Below are 21,082 nucleotides of genomic sequence, written 5' to 3'. Positions count from 1 at the left end.
TATTATTATTATTATTATTATTATTATTATTATTATTATTATTATTATTATGATATTTCGTAGATTTTATTATTTGCTTGGTACGTATAGTTAGGGATTAGGATTGTATATGTCAGTATTTCTGTGGGTGGTTTTATTAGATTATTGTCTTTATTAAATTGGGTATACCTGCATTAATTTCAAAGATGTAGTTCCTTAATAATGTAAATTTTGGGTTTTAATTGAGGATTTGGGCACCCCTAGTGTGGAGCGATCGTCGCTGGGGCCGTATCTACTCTTCTGATTGTTATTTGCTTATCTTATCGTCATGTGGCAGTTACTGAAATTGGGCATTATTGTCTCTTCTGGATTAGCGTCCACTGGTGTGTGCCGCTGTGAATATAATTATGAATTGTTTGGTGGTATTGAGGCGAGATCGTGTATCTTCTTTCTTGTGGTTGCTTGTTCTGCCTCATTATATTATTTACATCGGGTTGTGTATTTGTTAATTTCCTTGTCTCCTATATTGGGTGATTTAATTCATTATTTATTTGAGTTGATGTTATTTTAATTTCGGTGCGGTATGGTGTTTATCATATTGGTCCGTTTGGCGTGGGGTTGCAATTTTTGGTGATGCGTTGTTTGATCTACTTTATGTGGGTTTCACGGGGAATGATCCTTCCACAAGGGTGTGTCGGAAGCCCTCTCTTAAGCAATTTTTGTTACTTTAATTAAAATTTTAAATTTGTTTAAGGATATTTACTAGTAACTTGTGAGGTTTTAAGCAATCCGGTGCACCAGGATTTTCTTTTAAAATGAAAAAATGATTTTATTTTAATGAATATTATTTTAAATTATATCTAAAGTATTTATGTGCAAACCCTTAAGTATGCTATTATCATTTACATTCTTTCAAATTTATATTGTAGTGTAAATATTATTTATTAATTATATTTTTATTTTAAAAATTATGAATGTTGGTGTCGTTTTGGTGAATTCCTTCGCAATTCCTAGTGATCCCCACCTCTAATTTTATTTTATGTGTAGCTTCTTGCTCTCTTCCTTGCTTCCTTGCTTCCCTATATATATATATGATGTGTTATTATCTGATTTATTTTGAATTATTTCCTCTTTTTAGGTTGTCTTCGTGCGCACTTCCCTATGACCTTCTCTTCAGAACGTCATTCTTCATCATCGTTAGTGGGTGTTGCAATAATAATAATAATAACAATGCCAAACTGCGACACAACATCATAACCATTTTATGCAACTGAAATGCTGGCATTGTGCAAGAGAGCATGCATACAGTAGGAGAAGGAGGAAACAAGAATCTTGAGACATATATGGGACAAGGTGAAATCTGGGTACACATATCAAGGCAGGAACTATAAGAGAGTATAGAACCAATCTCGAGTGTGATAACGAACAGAAGGTTAGGATTTGTTGGATATCTCATGAGGATAGATGACAGTAGGCTGACGAAAAAGGTATGGAATGCAACCTACCTTACTGGAAATAAGTGGATGAAGGGAGTCAGAGAAGATTGGGAGACTATTGGCATAAAGGAAAAATATCCAGTAATGACAGTACGGGATAGGTCCAAATACAGAAAGCTCGTTGAAGGTCGAAGATGGACGGACACCAGGATCCAGATTCAGTACACGGAAAGAGCAGGAGTGAGAGAACGAAGAGGTATTGGGAAAAAAGAAGACGTGCCAAAAAAGCCACTCGTGATCCTCAGAGGTCGTAACGAACTGAATAGAATAATAACAAGTTTGAAACAGAATTCCGACTCACTCAAAACTTAAACAACAAAAACTCCATCTCTCGAAATGCAAAAATACGTCATTGTCGAACTGTAATTAGACCATATACACCAGAATGTTTAATACTTCGAACGCACAGCCTGCTTGAAAAACTGTCGAGAAAAGGAGGATTAACCGAAAATTTCTTGGTCGCAATCTCAGAGATAGTGTTTACATACTTTGGAGTAACATAGAAATATACACCCACACCTAAAATATATCAATGGTAATCCGGAAAAGAAGGATAACCTTTTACGCTCGCCTCTTCAGATTGCCACCTGAAACAATATGTAGACATTTGTTATACCACTTCAGAAGTCTGAAAACGACTTCTCCTTGGTTGGTGGAGATCGATAATGATATTCTAAAGTATGGAATCTCATAAACATATATTCCAATACGAGCATCACTCAAACACAAATTTTGGCAGGTTCATCAAGAAGAAGTCCCAACTCGACTGAAGCATGTCCATTCTGATGCATGGAGAAAGCACACTCCGAAAGGATGAAAACCTGGTGGGCCCATAAGAAGACAAACAGTTGAGTTCTAACAGTCCTTAGTGGCCCTGAAGATGAATAATAGTAATGATGATGATAATAATAATAATAATAATAATAATAATAATAATCATCATAATAATAATAATAATAATAGCCTGTGGTCTGAAGAAGCTTGGTGCAAGTCTTCGTAGTTGAACCGCGTGTTTGTGAGGATGGGACCCTTCCTGTGATGAATTCTAACCCTCTAATCCATGATTGTTTTTCTTTGCGTTTGGTGACGAAAATTTCAAGCTTTAACGTTCAAATTTACAGTAGTGCAATGTCAACATTTACTAACAATTCTTAATTGGAGCTGTTACGGAGTTATCTGTGGAATGCAGAGGTGAAAGAAGGTGCGGGCTGGAATGGGTAAAACTACAAGTCCGAAAGATGAATTAAAATTTCAATAAAGGTTGTATTTTCAATAGACAACAAGATTTAACAAATTTTCACTAGGTGAAATAACAATGAAAAATCAGGTACAATTATAACTTTACAAACGAAAGCACAAGTTAAGGGATCTTTACAAATTCTGGGCTTCGAGCCCCAAGTTTATAATTCCTGAGCCCTCAGCTCACAACCACAAATTACCAATGGGCAGAAAACACCTCATTACATTGAGCACTTGCTCCCACCTAGTAATGTCAAGCCTCCTAGAGGCACCTTTCAAAACACCATAAAGAGCTGACCCGCTCGCAATCTTTCAATCCTATTAAAGGCAATACAATGCTTTACAATCATTTGCCATCGAGGCGCAACTTACAAGAATTAAACAGGGGTACCTTGTACCCAGCCTACAGGACCTTACAAGAAAAATAATAGGTTAATTAAATGCCCCAGAATACCAATATGAATGGAGGCGTAGCTTGCGCTCCTACATGAAACCTTATAAAACCTAAGGGGCACTAGGCCGATGACACAGGGGCTATTCCCAAACTAGGGAGGTGACTTGTATAAGAAAATTTTAATACATTAAGAGTAGAAAATCGGTTATGAAAACGTAGTCACCTAAACTCAAAATGAAGGGGAGCTCGAGAGGGTAAAGCACTCTCTATCCCCGATTTACAGTTAAAGTAACAAGAAACATTTACATAAGACGGCACTAAGTTACATTTTTAGAAAGGTAGGTTACATTGAAAAGGTTTCGGACCTTCCCCGAGGGCTAAACTGCTGAGCTAGCAAGAAATAAAGATGTTAAAAGGCCATTACCTTGTAGAAGAGCTGCTGGCGGATGAAAGAGGCGCTTCCCGCCTCCTGCTATACTTCCATACACTAAGCTAGATGTTGTACGAGTGGTGGAGAGCCAGGAAAATCAGCAGTTTTATACTGTCGGGGAAGATTCGAGATCTTTCATGAATGATAAAGACACACCCACAGTCGTTTATTGGGTAGCTTACAGTTACACAGCAACATTGGGGAAGAAAGACGCCATTGGCTGAAAATTAATGACAGAAATTTACGGTTGGCTAATTTCAAAACTGGCAGAAAGAAAGATTAATATTGCCAACCGACAAATGAAAGAACAACATTTAGTAAAGAACAAACTTATGAATACAAAATATCTTCAAGAAAAGTTCCTTCACTTCGCACCAGGGTGCATGATCATAGTTTTTGGTAGAGACATCTGTGAGAGAATGTCCACACAGCTCGATAATTAGTAAACAAAAACGATTCGAAATTAACACAGTGACACCTTCTGATAAACGGTTGAATTAATTTTGTTTTAAAGTTCAAAGTTTCAACTGTAGAGGAGTACTTTAAGGCGGAAAATTCAAATGTGCGGCGTATAGGTGTACCAATCGATACAGGAGCTAATACGTCAACACGATTTTCTGCGATTACTACGCTACGATTTTAACATTCGAAGACCGATCATTTCTGTCTACTGGCCATGGGTGTATATTGCAAGGCGCAAGCACGCTTGCACGACCGTAGGTGGTGGTGGTGGTGTGGTGGTGGTGGTGGTGGTGGTGGTGATTATTGTTTTAAGAGGAAGTACAACTAGGCAGCCAACCTCTATATAACACTAATTAGAGAGAAAATATGGAAGGGATCCGACACTTCGAAAAATGAATATATCGGCTAAAGGAAGGCAAGGGCCAAGAAGGGCGTGAAAATGAAAGACTCCCTAGCTCTCACAAACCTAATAGCGTCGGAGTTGGAAAGGAACAAGATTTGACCAAGAGAGGTCGGATAGGATAGATGAAAGTGAGGAGCCTGACACAAGTAAGTGGAAGCAATGCCAGGACTCAGCAAAGGGCCCCGTGGTCGCCAACCCACGCTCCAAATTTCAGAGCCCCTGGGCCCCTTTTAGTCGCCTCTTACGACAGGCAGGCGATACCGTGGGTGTTATTCTACCGCCCCCACCCACAGGGGGACACGACCGTAGGTCGGTTATGTCTTTGAGGTTGAGCCGGAGGTACTCCTGTAGCCTCTGGTAATATAATAGGGAAGTCCCACGGAAGATAAACGGTTGTTGGTACGAGGGGAAGGAGTACTTTTTGTTGTTGGACTGTTTTGTCGTCTGTTAGGTAAGAAAAGGCATCACTGGCATATATCGCTGTTGCCTGGCCAGAAGCTCCTATTTGATAATATACACAGACTGACAGAGCAAATGCAACACCAAGAAGGAGTGTTTCGAAAGGGATGAAAGTTGGGGGAAAAACAGAGACGGCACGGACGAATAATTGATGTTTATTTCAAACCGATATGCAGGTTACACAATGCGCACGGCATCGACTCAGTAGGATGTAGGACCACCGCGAGCGGCGATGCACGCAGAAACACGTCGAGGTACAGAGTCAATAAGAGGGCGGATGGTGTCCTGAGGGATGGTTCTCCATTCTCTGTCAACCATTTGCCACAGTTGGTCGTCCGTACGAGGCTGGGGCAGAGTTTGCAAACGGCGTCCAATGAGATCCCACACGTGTTCGATTGGTGAGAGATCCGGAGAGTACGCTGGCCACGGAAGCATCTGTACACCTCGTAGAGCCTGTTGGGAGATGCGAGCAGTGTGTGGGCGGGCATTATCCTGCTGAAACAGAGCATTGGGCAGCCCCTGAAGGTACGGGAGTGCCACCGGCCGCAGCACATGCTGCACGTAGCGGTGGGCATTTAACGTGCCTTGAATACGCACTAGAGGTGACGTGGAATCATACGCAATAGCGCCCCAAACCATGATGCCGCGTTGTCTAGCGGTAGGGCGCTCCACAGTTACTGCCGGATTTGACCTTTCTCCACGCCGACCCACACTCGTCTGCGGTGACTATCACTGACAGAACAGAAGCGTGACTCATCGGAGAACACGACGTTCCGCCATTCCCTCATCCAAGTCGCTCTAGCCCGGCACCATGCCAGGCGTGCACGTCTATGCTGTGGAGTCAATGGTAGTCTTCTGAGCGGACGCCGGGAGTGCAGGCCTCCTTCAACCAATCGACGGGAAATTGTTCTGGTCGATATTGGAACAGCCAGGGTGTCTTGCACATGCTGAAGAATGGCGGTTGACGTGGCGTGCAGGGCTGCCACCGCTTGGCGGCGGATGCGCCGATCCTCGCGTGCTGACGTCACTCGGGCTGCGCCTGGACCCCTCGCACGTGCCACATGTCCCTGCGCCAACCATCTTCGCCACAGGCGCTGCACCGTGGACACATCCCTATGGGTATCGGCTGCGATTTGACGAAGCGACCAACCTGCCCTTCTCAGCCCGATTACCATACCCCTCGTAAAGTCGTCTGTCTGCTGGAAATGCCTCCGTTGACGGCGGCCTGGCATTCTTAGCTATACACGTGTCCTGTGGCACACGACAACACGTTCTACAATGACTGTCGGCTGAGAAATCACGGTAAGAAGTGGGCCATTCGCCAACGCCGTGTCCCATTTATCGTTCGCTACGTGAGCAGCACAGCGGCGCATTTCACATCATGAGCATACCTCAGTGACGTCAGTCTACCCTGCAATTGGCATAAAGTTCTGACCACTCCTTCTTGGTGTTGCATTTGCTCTGTCAGTCAGTGTATTTGGAGATATACTGACCCGCAGCACATACCTTATGAAGAGCGAAAATGCCTTGAAAATATTCACTAATATTGCACCTTACATCACAGAACCTTACTGGTCAAAGTTCTAAGACAAAATCTTTCACATAGGAGGTTTTGCCCCGGCAGCGACATTGACTTTTGTAAGTCGAATAGGTGATAGGAAAAATGTACTATTAAGAATAAAACTAATAAATAATGCATAAGAATGATGTCCTCATGCACAACAGTGCTAATGTAGAAGACGGCACACACACGCAGTCACCGATCCATTGGAATTAACCAATGGAAGTTAAAATCCCTGACTCTGCCAGGAATCGAACACGCGACCTAAGGACCAACGTCCAGCACGCTTACCATTTAGCCATAGAGCTGGTCACAATAATAATGATTATATCAAAATTAAGCTCCTACTTGAAGCAAAATCGTCTACGGTATTTTACTTTGAGCCTGAACACTGCACAGATTATCTCCCACAAAACAGCTGAGTCCTGCTCAAATACAGCACAACTTGGAGAAATAGCCTGATTACCATAGCAAAGAAATTCAGAAGTAGAGCAGCGCAGCTGGCGAACGCAGACACAATAAAGTGCGTCTCGGTGAGACACGCACTAAATATTTGATGCTGTATACATATTTACTGCCCTCCGTTTATTTTTAAATCATGAACACTTGTACGTAGAGCATTGTCTTCGTGTCTTAGCTTAAATTTCTTCATGAACCAAATTATCCAGCCTCTGTTCCCAGCTGATAGGAAATCTGATTTATCATTACTGTAATCCCCGTGTTTATACGGGGTCGGCACAACTGTTTATAATTATTTCCCCCTTGGTGGTGGTATTGATGATTCTTAATTGGCAACAACCCTTAACAATGATTAGGAGAAGATATCGAAGACATCCGAAACGCTGAAAAACTCTTTTGTCAAAAGGTGGCGAAAAGCTACAGATGGTATGAAATGTAGGACTGGATAGGTCTCAGAAACCCAACATCTTCGAGGTCGAAAATCAAGTCGATTATAACGTGTATTATCGATTACTGGACAGATTCCTCTGAAAAGACTAAAACACCGCCAAATAAGAGAACCAGAGTTGATTAAGGTAGATCGAATCGGGAAATAGAAAATATAATTCTGCTGTAAGTACAGTAAGTTCAAACTAAAAGTACCACGCTCGCCAACCCTAATTAGAAAGATACAAGTGTCATTGGGGCACTTTAAGTAACCTTTTACATCTGCACATGGTCTATAGACACTGAAATTATGGACAATACTTCTTAAAGCCAGTCACTAGGCTAACAATTCTAGGAACTAATACCCTGAAGTATTACAAAGCACCCAGATAGTCGTAAAATTCCCATTCATTAGTCCAACAGAGATTATTAAGAAGGAAACTTTGTACGAGTGCCACAATTATCCGATTTTTCAAATTAATGATGAAGTTCCAAGACTTCAGACCCTGTACTTATATTTCGTACACATTTCTTTTTAAACACAGAAATGTCTTGGTTTCAATTTTTTGTTCTATATCCGGATACAGACAAGTAGGTTTTAACAGGAAAATCCATGCAATTTATATTTATATTATACTTTTAATTTGACCGCAAGCTCCGGTCGGTCAGGTTTATCTATCTCTCTCTCCAAAAGTAGTTACTTTCCTCCTCTTTTAGCATCAGTAAGCACAACGTTTTACTCATTATTTTTATCCTCGTGAAAATGAATGACTTCGCCTTAGAGCACGCAATTTACTTAATCTAAGCAGTTTTTCTTCTCTTCTTCAGATGTGTCCTACAAAATGACAAGAAGGAAACTGCTTCAAATTATCTGGGAGGCAAAGAGAGACATAGCAGTCCAAAAATATTATTTTCCTTGAGACAAAACTGAAGTTGAAAGGAAAGTTTGCCAGGTTTTGAAGGTCCCTGAACTGGTGGACTGGTAGGAGATACCGAGAAAGTATTCTGCCACACCGCAACAAAGACATGAACAAAGACATGTAATAAACAGACTATCAGTCTAGACATGTAATAAACAGTCTATTAAACAGATATTTCACAAACCAGGCATACATTGCTTGTGTGTGTGTGTGTGTGTGCTGTGCGTTCAAAGTTATGACACTTGTCACATACTAACGTGCACGAAAATACCGAAGTCAGGCACAAAGGGAGTTTTCCATCATGTCTTCTTGTCCTGGGATTCTTATTTGTCCTGATTCCTATTTTGTCACGCAGATCTCCGATTACTTTGTCCTTCCAACTTAGCTTGGTTATTTCTCTCCCCTCCTTTGAGCGTCATTTATCTCCTCACTGTCATATTTACTGTTCGTCTCTCTTTCTATATGGCTAATCCAACTCAGTCTTTGTTCCTGAATCCCATTGCTCAAGGATCGCACTCTCACTGTACCTTACATGTAGTAACTTACCTCATCATACAGCTTCTTAAAATAAAGTTGCTTATGACAAATATATGAAAGGTATACCTCCTTACAGGGAAAGTGGATGGAAAAATATCTATAAGTATATTAGGACAAGGAAAGGAGCCAGGCACGATGTGTCAATGATAATGTCCAGAGAAGTCGAGGTAATTACTGACATCTATTAATAGCTAACGAATCAAATCATTGGTACTGGAACATGTTTAATGAGCAGAATAGCTTTGTGATAGACATTATCGATAACACTGGTCGTTCTCTCTTCCAAATTAGTGGTAGATGAATTCAGAAAATAATTAAGTCGAAAGGGCCTGGTAATATTGCTGGTAAGGTTCTCAAACTGGGAGGTAGGGATATTCCACGGTATCTAGAAATACTATTTAATGTGTGTCTCAACAACACACAAATTCCGGATGACTGGAGGAAACAACTGTAGTCCCGATTTTCAAAGGCACCAACAGGCTACTAGTGGACAACTACAGACCCATTAACCTTACGTCCGCTGTATGGAAACAAATGGAACACCTCACTTCAGAATATCTAAGGGAACAATGGGAGGAAGGTTCGTGAAATAATGACCGTCAACATCGTTCTAGAAAAGATTTTGTCCTGCGAGGGCCATGTGCTTTAGCCCTTTCAAGATATTAGCGAGTCATTTGACAAAGGCGTGCAACTTGATACTATTGTAATTGATTTTGTTAAAACATTTGATGCAGCCCCACATGACATTCTGATCCGAAAATTGGTGGAAATAAACATTGATAAAGGGTGGTTTGTGGATCCGAAAATGTTTGACAGACCGCACGCAGAGGGTAAATGTGAGAATGTATTACTCCGACAAGTTTCCATTACATCGGAAGTACTACAGGGTAGTGTCATAGGGCCACTCCTATTTTCGGCGTTTATCGACGATATGCCGGATTAAATTCGAAGTGAATGCAGATTGTTTTCGGATAACTTCATAATATATAGAAAAACACAGAATGCTGGCGATAATAGGTTATTACAAGCCGATCTAAATATATAAGTGGGCACTCGATAACAAAATGAAAATAAATTCTCGAAAATGCAGTCTCATAAGAATGGGAAAGAAACATAGGCAAGGGGACTTTCAATATTGTATTGGATCGGACGCTCTTGTAGAGAGTGATTCATGAAGTACCTAGGAATCCACATAAGGAGGCATCTAAAATGGGACACCCACTTAGGAATTGTAATTACTAAAACGTAAAAGTTTTTTCACTTCGTGATGAGGGTGCTAAAGGGCAGCAGTTGCCAGGCGAAGGCACAGGGCTCTATATCACTCATTAGGCTAGTCCTGGAATATGGGATCCATACCAAATAGGACTCATTAAGAACTTGAGATGGTACAGTGAAAGGCTGCAATATTCGTGACAAGTACGATAGAAAAACGTGGGTGGGAGACACTGGGGACTAGAAGGAAACGAACACGGTGATGTGCCATGTATAAGCCAGCTTGGGGAGATTTGAGCAGCCGATTAGAAAAGCCCTGTTATATAAGTATGGTAGATCATCAGCATAAAATAAGAGGTAGATGGCAGAAAACTAACTGTGGTAAATATTCGTTTGTAAATGAGGAACTGATGATTGAAATTCATTACCTCTAGCTGTCTTGGAGTCTTTTACCAAAAATTTAAGATGTTTCAAGAATAGAATAATGAAAATTGTGTGTAAATTTCTAGGTCAGTGTTATGTTTTAATGCAATGTACAACCCACTGTAAATTGTAGTATTAAGGCACGTGAATGATTTAAGGTATGTTTGTATTTGTATACTAACGTGCTGTATTTACAATTCTAAGACAATAGTTAGTATTTGGACCACTGAATCTACTGTAACTCATAATGTAAAATTTGTAAATATTTAAGGTACTTGTGAATTCGTATATGACGATGTTGTAATGTTAAGCTCAACCTATAGTAATGTAAGCCGTAGTGTTAAGCACTGGAAATACTTAAGTTGTGTGTGAATTTGTGTACGACGATGCTGGATTTAGAATGTTAAACTAGTTGTATTTCTTGTAATATTTTATTTCAATGCAATTGCTTGTTGTACTCTTCATATTGTTGTTGTTGTTGTTCTTATTGGGTTGTTATGTTTAAATTTACTTTATTATCACACAACTGTATGTGGTCATTGCCACCGGGATATTTCCCAGTTGTGATATATTTCTTAATACTACTACTACTACTACTACTAATAATAATAATAATAATAATAATAATAATAATAATAATAATTGTACCTGCAGGTACACCTCTACGCCGCACATTTAAATCTTGCGCCTAAAAGAACTCCTCTACAAGAGGAACAGTCAGCTTTAAACTAGACCTACTTAAACATTTCCTCAGAAGATGTCACTACCGTAATTTTTTTATGGTGAAGTTCCCTGAACTGTGTGAATTTCTACTTGTTTTTGTTTTCCATTCATCAAGAAGATTGGACTTTCTGCAACAGATGTCACTACAAAAACCCTGATGCGAAGTGGAAGAACCCTTCTTGAAGACATTTTGTATTCTTAAGTTTTATCTTTACTAAATTTCGTTCATTCATTTTTTTTTGGTTGGCAATATTGATCTTTCCTTTTCGCCAGTTTTGAATTCAGCCAGTCCCTAATTTCTGTAATTAATTTTCGGCCTATCACTGGCTTCTTTTTCGATTTGGTTTGTAACTTTAAGCTAGCCAATAAAAGTGAGAGGGTGTGGCTTGATTATTCATGAAAGGTCTCGAACTTTCCCCGAGGGTTTATGAACTGCAGATTTTCACGTCTCTTGGCTATTTGGTCAACATCTAACTTAGTGTGTGTGTCAAGCAGGAGGCGAGAGCCGCCTCTTTCATGAGGCCGCAGGTCTTCAGCAAGGTAATGGCCGTTTAACATCTTTATTTCTTACTAGCTGCGCAGTTTAACCCGAGGGATAGGTCCGAAACTTTTACCATGTAACCTACTTTTCTAAAAATGTAATTTTCTGCCGGCTTATGTAAAAATTTCATAAAATCTGTAACTGTAATTCGGGGACAGAGACTGATTTACCCTCTCGAGCTCCCCTTCATATTGGTTTGACGTGACTACGTTTTGTAACTGGTTTTCTTCCTTTTCGTAATGTCTTAAATTATTATTATACGAGTCACCTCCATAGTTCGGGAATAGCCCCTGTGTCATCGGCCTAGTGCCCTTTTAGGTTTTAAGAAGTCACATCGAGGAGTGTAAGCATTCGCCTCCTTTCATTTTATGTTCGGGCCATTTATTTAACTGTTATTTCTTTTACACGAAGGCCCTGTAGGTTGGGTACGAGATACCCCTGGTGCATTTTTGTAAGTTGTGCCTTGATGGTAAGTAATTGTAAGGTTCTGATATTGCCTTGAATAGGCTTGAAAAAACTGAGAGCGTGTCAGCTCTTTTCCAGTGTTGTAAAAGTGCCTCTGGGAGGCTTGATGTTTAAAATTAGGAGCAAGTGCTCCATGTATTGAGGGGTGTTCTGCCCTTGCATAAAATGGTGATCTTTGTAAAGCTAAGTGTGTAGCTCAGGAATTGTTAAGTGAGGACTTGAAGCCCAAGTTCTGTTTATACCACCAATCTTGTCTTTACTAGACTTGTTTTTGCTACCGGTACCTGTGACATTGTTACTTGTTGGTTTTGTTTTGAAACAGGAAAAAAATATAACCTTTGTTACAGTTTTAAATTAATTTTGAATTTGTAGTTAGACCTATTCACCCCGGCACCTTCTTTAACCTCTTTCTGCTCCACGGGTATCTCCGGAACAATAATAATAATAATAATAATAATAATAATAATAATAATAATAATAATAATAATAATAATAATAATTGTACCGGGCGGTACACCTCCACGCCGCTAATTTAAAATTTGCGCCAGTTGAAACTCCTCTGCTGGAGGAAGTCTGAACTTTATCGACGGTATTAATTTTCAAGTTTCTCAGAAGATGTCACTACCTGGGAATTTTGGAGTTTTTGAACTGTGTCACTTTTGATGTATTTTTGTTTTACCGGTAGTAAGAAGTGTGAACTTTCTCTTCTAGAGGACACTACTGAAAAACTACAATGGTGCACCCTAGTGCGATGTGAAAGAACTGGTTTTTTTTTTTTTTGGAGAAAATTTTATTTCAAAAGTTTGTTTCTTGTTAAATTTCTTTCTGTTATTGTTTAAGTTGGCTGTATACCCCTCTCTTTCCCCTTGTTTTTTATTTAGCCAATCCCGAATTTCTTTAATTAATTTCTGACCAATCTGATGTATCTTCCCCCAACTTGAATATGCTGCTTATCCCTAACCAATAAAGTGATTGTGGGCGGGTGTTTTCTTTCCAAAAACGCCTCGAACTTTCCGCGAGAGTATATAAAGTGATGATTTTTGGGTCTCTGCGCCACTTCTGTTCCATCTTTTAGTGTGTAAAGTACATAGCAGGGGGCGGGAAGCGCCTCTTTCTTCGGGCAGCAGCTCAATAACCAGGTAATGGCCTTTTAATATCTTCTTTTCTTGCTAGCTCAGCAGTTTAACTCTCGGGGCGGGTCCGAAGAGTTTCCACCATGTAACCCTTTTCCTAATATGTAACTACTCTTAGCGTCTATTCTCCTTTAAAGCTACATATTGGGATAGAGAGTGCTTAACCCTCTCGAGCTCCCACTCATATTGCTTTGAGGTGAACTTATTTCTCACAACCGATTCTTCCTTAACGTAATGTAAATTGTTCTTTTCTAAAGTCACCTCTGTAGTATGGGATTAGCCTTTGCATCAGTGGCCTAGAGCCAAATTAGGTTTTGAAACAAATACATTAGGAGTGCAGATCGCCTCCTCTCAAATTGTTATTTTAGAGGTCATGTAATTAATCCTTTTCTCACTTAATAGACCTCAGTAGGTTGGGTATTTTACCCCTGTGTCTATGTCCTGAGAGGACAACTTGAAGGTGGAGTTTGGTGTGGCCTTTGAGAGGCTTAAAGTTTGAGAGCGAGTAGCTCTTTCTTGAAAATTGAGTGTTGTATGCCTCGAGGAGGCTTTTCTGTGTAATTTGGAGCAAGTGCTCCTGAGCATGGATGGGGTTTTCTGCCCCTTTGTTAAAACTTATTTTGGAGTAAGGTTGGGCTGATTGCCCAAGAATTGTGAATTCGGGGCTCGAAGCCCAAATACTGTAAATATTGTAACTATACTTTGTTGCCTTGCTACTCTGTACCTGCCATGCTTGTCATTTCTTAGTTTTGAAAAGAAAATATAACCTTGTTTAATTTTACATTAACTTTAATTTCGTAGCTTGAGTCCCGTTCACACCCGCACCTTCTTTCACCTCTAACTACCGCAAAAACATGGTAACAATAATAATAATAATAATAATAATAATAATAATAATAATAATAATAATAATAATAATAATAATAATAATAATAATAATTGTACAGGAAGGGAGCAGTGGCCAAATGGTCATCGTACTTGTCTACGAACCGCGACGACGTGAGTTCGAGTCGCGCCATAGGAACACTGTTAGCCGGCCCCGTGGTGTAGGTCTAGCGTGCCTGCCTCTTACCTGGAGGCCGCGGGTTCGATTCTCGGCCAGGTCAGGGATTTTTACCTGGACCTGAGGGCTGTATCGAGGTCCACTCAGCCTACGTGATTAGAATTGAGGAGCCATCTGACGGTGAGATAGCGGCCCCGGTCTAGAAAGCCAAGAATAACGGCCGAGAGGATTCGTTGTGCTGACCACACGACACCTCGTAATCTGCAGGCCTTCGGTCTGAGCAGCGGTCGCTTGGCAGGCCAAGGCCCTTCAGGGGCTGTAGCGCCATTGGGTTTGTTTTGTTTGGTTTGTACCGGAAGATATATCTCAACCCCGTAAATTCAAATGAAGCGCCTTGAAGAACGCTAGCTAACACATAAAGCTGCAACTACAATTTCAAGAAGTTGGGACTTTTCTCCATAGATGTCTCTATAAAAAAACTGATGTCATGCACTCTGGTGCAAAGTGGAATAACAACAAATTTAAATAAATTTTGTATTTACAGGTTTCCTGAACTGAATTGACTTCTTTGTTTTAGATACTTCAAGGTTTGCAACTCTTCTTACTTATCCCTCCAACTTTGGAGTCTGTCCAATCAAACATTTTGTGTATTTATTTTTCTGTCAATCATCGGCTTCTTGTAACTTTTTGACTGTCGAATAAAAATGAAAGGGTGTGTCTGGTCTTAGTCCAGAACCTTCCCGAACCTTCCTCTCGGGTATAAAAGCTGACGCCTTTTCTAGCTAACTTGTCTTACTGATCATCGTGTTACTGAGTGTGTGTGTTATAAGAGGAGGCGGAGGCCTTATCCATCGGCAGGTAGAACATCAGCTAAGGTAATGGCCACCATCTTTCTAACTCAGTAGTTACGTGCGCAAGCTGACTAGAGAGGAAGGTTTCCTGTCTTTAATAATGTATCCGTAAATTTTCTAAATTTTCTTCTTATGTAAAAGCTCGAGTGAATCAATTGTACTTAACTGAAAATCGGGAATAGGGAGTGTGACACCCTATCAACTTGTATTTGAGGTGACTATATTTTTGTAACTGTTTTCTGTCTGTAGCCTTGTAACTTAAATTTCCTCCACCTAGTACCTCAGTAGTATGGAATTAGCCCCTGTTCCGTCGGGCAGTGAGCCCTAACTGGGTTTTAAACTTCTAAGTATCCGCATCAAGGTGTGCCAGTGTCTGCCTCCACATCATTTTGATTTTTGGGGCAGTAACTTTAACGTGGTTTTTTTTTTCTTCCCACCAAGGCCCGGTAAAATGAATATTTCTATACTCCTGTAAATACTTTTCTGTTGAGTGGTTAAACTGTTTAGTGTTGAAGACAGTGATGTCCGTTTGAACTATTAAAAAAAAGTTGTGCCTCGAGAGGCCTGAAAGTGTAAAATTTATTGAACAAAGACGCTGCAGTCAATAATATAAACTTAAAGGTTGCCTTGATTAGGCTGTAAGGGTTTGGGAGCGCAGTCTCCTTGGTAGAATTGTAGAGTATGGAGGCTCTTTCTGTAATTTGTGTAAATATCGAGAGGTGCATTTGGAAGGCCGTAACCTGTAACTGCTGGAGCAACATGCTCTGGGAAATTGTGGTTTATCCTGTAAAATAAATTGAGAAATTCGTCTCCTTGACTGTCTCTCTAAACGCAACATTAGTGATGTAGGGACTTCTGTAAATAGGGAGCTCAAATTGTAACTAATCGTTTCTACGTTTTTCTGTTTTTTCTTCAGGTTGCACCAAACAAGTTCTGTACCCGGAATCTTATTGTTTGTTAAAATTGAATATCTGACAGGAAATATAACCTTAATTGTTAAAGTTTTAAATTAATCTCTTGACTGTCGTAGATAGACCCATTCAAACCAGCACTGTCTTCCACCTCTTTGTCCCACGGAAACACGATAATAATAATAATAATAATAATAATAATAATAATAATAATAATAATAATAATAATAATATAATAATATAATGATGTGTTTCAGCTTAGAACTCTGACCACAAAGGATCCGTCATCTAAGGTTCAGTATTCCTTTAACTCCATCAAGGAATGTTCGTTAGTATTTCTCCTCTCAACATTGTCACATAGCCGTTTTTCGAGGCGCAACGACGATATAATCCATCTTAGCATTCTCATTTTTATCACTTTCATCTTCCTATCTTGGTAAATGTTTGCGATTTGATGTCCAATTCTCTCAGTCAAGTTCTTGACTTCTCGGACGACCTGCAAGAAGTGATGATGGTCGTTTTAAGGGGATATACAACGAGATAGCCATCTCCAACACCACGAATAGGATGGTTTATTCCCGACGTGAGGCAAAAACATTCGACGTAATTCGAGTTGTAATGAACAGCGATAGTCATGGGAACATTATCGACTGATGGTTGTTTACTCCTCACTAGAGATCGCTCTGGTATTGATCACAGTTCAGAGAGATAATTGCGCGATGCTCGCCATGTAAACAATCAGAGGCAAGCAAATAAAACTGTTTGAGGTCAGTTGTACTCGTCACTCCGCTACACGTACAAATCACAGTACATGTTAGGCCTACCTGCTTAGTCCTTGGCGCTGCAGCTATGTGGGACAGTGACCGTACAGTACCGTACTTACCAGTACTTATTAGACTTGCTCAACATCATCCTGCAAACTAACATTCGGTCTCCCCCTCGGATGGCATCCTTTACTTTTTACAGCACTCTTTTCTGACATCTTCTCCACACGGCCAAGCCAACTCACTCCTTTCTTCTAACTGCCCTTATATCAATTGGTTGAGATCTGTACTATACACGGGTTTCTCCCAGTTTTATGGCCGTATGACCTTCGTGACGCCAACCCTACGTGCAGGGACGTATTCAGTATTACGTATCTTTGTGGTGGATGACAGTGTAGTATTTTGTGTGTATGTAAGGGGGGATTGTATTAAGGTGAACATAAACAACCCTTCCCTGAACTAGAGGAATTAATCAGACACTACTAACATCCGCAGAGCGACCGCGAATCGAACTCAGGACTCTCTGTTCCGAATACTATGGAGGCGGGTGGTCCCTTCCTCTTAAATTCTGAGACAATACCTTGTGTCTTATGTAGGTATTTCGACGCTGGATTAGTCCTAATTCACCTGTATCCATAAAGTTACTATACCCTTCTTCATCCTCCGTCTCCTAGAAGCTCCTCATCCATTCTGGTCTCTGTAGAAGTTACTACCTGTCTCAGTTTTGTAGTACTGATAATCAGTTGCAGATTTCCACTGAGGCTACGTAATTTGAATACTTTCTGCCTCAATATACTTTCATGTTATTATAAATATAAACCAGAAATGGAATATTACTGGGTTAAATTTTAGTGTTAATAGACCATGGAGGAAAGTAGGCTGGCGTTTCATGGACATATTGAACCCGAGTGACTTAGGCCCATAATCAATCATGATTTGATCGGTAAAATAATATGAGACATTTATTGAAATACAGAGGAGTGTATTTGAAAATATTTCGTTTATGTAATGTTGAAATCAGAGCGAAGGAAGGACGACAGACTGGAGCCTGACGGATTAGCTCAACACGACAACTTTTAGCTACTTCACAGCAGGGAATATCATTAGTTGGCGTACAAGGAAATACAGAGTCCACAAATAAGTCTTGGTCAGAAAGAGGAAGGGGGAGAGTCATACAAAGAAAACTCACCACATGAGTAAGACCTTGGGATATTTTTGGTAGGACGGAAATTCCATGACCTCATGGAAAATTACAGCGGCTGAGTGTACGTTCGCTAGCCTAAGTTCGAGCAGGTGGAGATTTAAATCACGTGACCGCTTGCCGGTCAATAGTAAAAATTTGATGGGAGACTCAGTGATACCATCTTAAGGAATGATGGATGAGATATTTTCGTAACTACAAAAGTATTCAGTAATAAATTAATATGAGTACGCGGATGAATGTAATGAATTTATTAGGGGTCATGCATGGAAAAATAATCAATACTTATTGGCAAATTAATTAAATTGAAGGCTGGATTTCTTGGAAACCGGACAGCTTGAATCTCATTGGCTGAAAGAAGACCACGTTGTCAGGGACGCTTACAAAGGCGCGAAATGTGAGGAGCTAAATCCACCCATATCTCCTAAATCTGTGATCACCTGGAGTTCATATTTTATCCAGCAGATATGCTAGCGGAGTGGATTAATTTGATGTAAATTTTAACTTCCAATTCGGAGTGCAAGTACCGATATTAAAAATCCACCCCCTCCCTAAGGGGCATGACGTCAACGAATCCGCGGGAAAAAGGCTTCATCCATATATACGGAGCTGAATTGACGGTCGACAGCACACTTGTCTTGAATCGTTGGAGCTGAATTGTCGGTCGCCAGCACACGTGAATTGAATATCGGGAGCTGAACTGTTGGTCGCCGGTAACTTAGAATTCTACGGACGTACAGTCATTTAATGGCGCGAGCATCCGCCAGTGTTTGTAAAGTGTGATCGCGCTCAAGCAACATGTTAAATCTGGAAATAGTTAACGTAGGATAGTGTTTGTTATTTATGAATAATCAGTGACGTAAAGTAATTACCTTGCAAGAGAGTAGTATAAAATATATCACCATAAGTACGTACATAATAGACTGTGTGACGAACAGTACTTTAAGGAAGTAGTAGCCTGTACTTAGCTATACCGAACCGATGTCATGAACACGTCAAGAATGCCGTATAAATCGGGCGTATCGCGACGGGCGAAATAGTTGACACCTCGTCGTACGTGTCCAGGTCCATTGTGCGGTAGGTGGACGAAGATTAAATAGTGTAAATATATTAAATTCTTGGGTCTAGGATAGAAATTTGTTGTATCCAAATTAAAGTATACAGTGTTAACGTAGTAAATGGTGAAGGTTTGTGGTAATCAAGATATGAGTGTAAAATAATAATAATGTGCCAGGAAATCTTTTGTGAAACTACGCCATCAAGGATGGAGGGGTAAAACGCAGAGAGGGGCCGAATGAAGCCTCTCGTCTGCAAAGCTGCAATGGAATACCGATAACTAAGATGAGTATTAAACTGTAAAATATATTTGGGAAATGTTATCGTGATGGGAAAAATGGGAATAATTTGATTATACTTGGTTACCTTCTGTAACAAGATGGGTCGCTTAACGACCCCATCCTAAATTTGTAGCACGGACAGTAGTAAATCATAATAATGTAAATAATCGGGTCTTTTATGTATTCAGTTTGTTGGAGATGTAAATTTGTATATATAGTGTAGTACGTTAAGTCATGCATGCATTCATAGTTTCTTTGTAGTCGATAATTTTCTTTACATTTGATTTTGATTATGCTAGTTAAATAAGACCCGATATGTGCTTTTATGTTTTGTCATTTTAACGAGCCATTTAATGACATGGAAGGAAAATCCAGCTTCGCCATACCAAGTGTGTTTTGTTGTAATTAATATGGTCATATTTTCAAAGTGAAGTTGTTAAATTTGTGAGATGCGATTAATATAATATTTCCAAGTAAATCATGTCTGGAGTGATTAGTGCCAGAATAAATTGAATTTGTAAAAGGGGTTATGCGTTAAACATAATAAGAGTGGACTACCGAGTTACAGGCGAAAATATTATTTTTTTTATAATAATAATAATAAATAAATAATATAACTATTTTTTTTGTGAAGATATTTTTTTATATGATTTGGAGATAATAATAATTTATGTGATCAAGTGTTGAGTTTATTGGGAATCATTTAATGACGGGAGGTCGTTTTTAACTCGGAATTAAAGTGCGTGGTAATTTAATTTGATCGAATAATAATATTGAAATGTAGATCGGTGCTAATAATCCGTACATGTTAATGAACGTGTGGTTTAAATTACGGTCCAATTTTTTTTTACGTATAAATGTCGCGTTTTGAAGTTGCGATTCATTAGCCGGAACATGTAATGCTAATATTACGAGACCATGATTGTCAAATTTTGGTAAATATAATTTCAAGATGTTACGATTATTTGTGGAGAATGAACTAAGGCATAGATCCAAATGAGATAGAAAATGTGAAAGAATTTGCAGTCAGATAATAAAAGGTCGTACGATGTCCGAAATGAATAAATAAGTCCGTTGATAATTCTGTGAGGAATAAATAAATGAATCGAGGAATATTGAGATAGAGAGGAAAATAAATTCCGTACGAGAGACACTTAGGATATTGATATGAGTGTAAAATGTACGGGCAGTGTCACAGAGAAATACTGAGTTACGCAGCGGGTAGAATTCGAACCCGTGACAGCATGTACGAAATAAATAGACTGCACAGTTATTCGTTGAGATACAACGGATCTAAGGATAATGAGAGTTCAGATTCCACAGAAATGGTCGTATATTGTATTCATGGTAATAACGAGTGAGGACAATCATGATGTCGTGATAATAATAATAATAAATATTGCAGATAAAGGATTGGACCGCCTTAATTAATTGAGCGTTGATAAGGATGTTAAACGGGAATCTAAATGATAATATGCAACCGATAATAATAATAACAATGTAAGGACGATGTTGAATCATCGCGGTCAGATTAATAATAATTGTCATAATAATAACTGTAATGATGTCGTTGGTTGATCAGTGAAATGTTTGTAATTGCACCGATATCTTAATATATATGTTTTGGCGTAAGTGACCGGTTCATTAATGATAATAACCTTTTTAAGTGACGTGAATAATAATAATATCTTGGGTCACCTATTCATTAATAATAATAATAACCACGAGAGGGATATAATAATAATAATAACAG

This window comes from Anabrus simplex, chromosome 1 (assembly GCF_040414725.1).
Source record: "Anabrus simplex isolate iqAnaSimp1 chromosome 1, ASM4041472v1, whole genome shotgun sequence".
NCBI lineage: Eukaryota > Metazoa > Arthropoda > Insecta > Orthoptera > Tettigoniidae > Anabrus > Anabrus simplex.
This window is presented reverse-complemented; position numbering follows the sequence as displayed.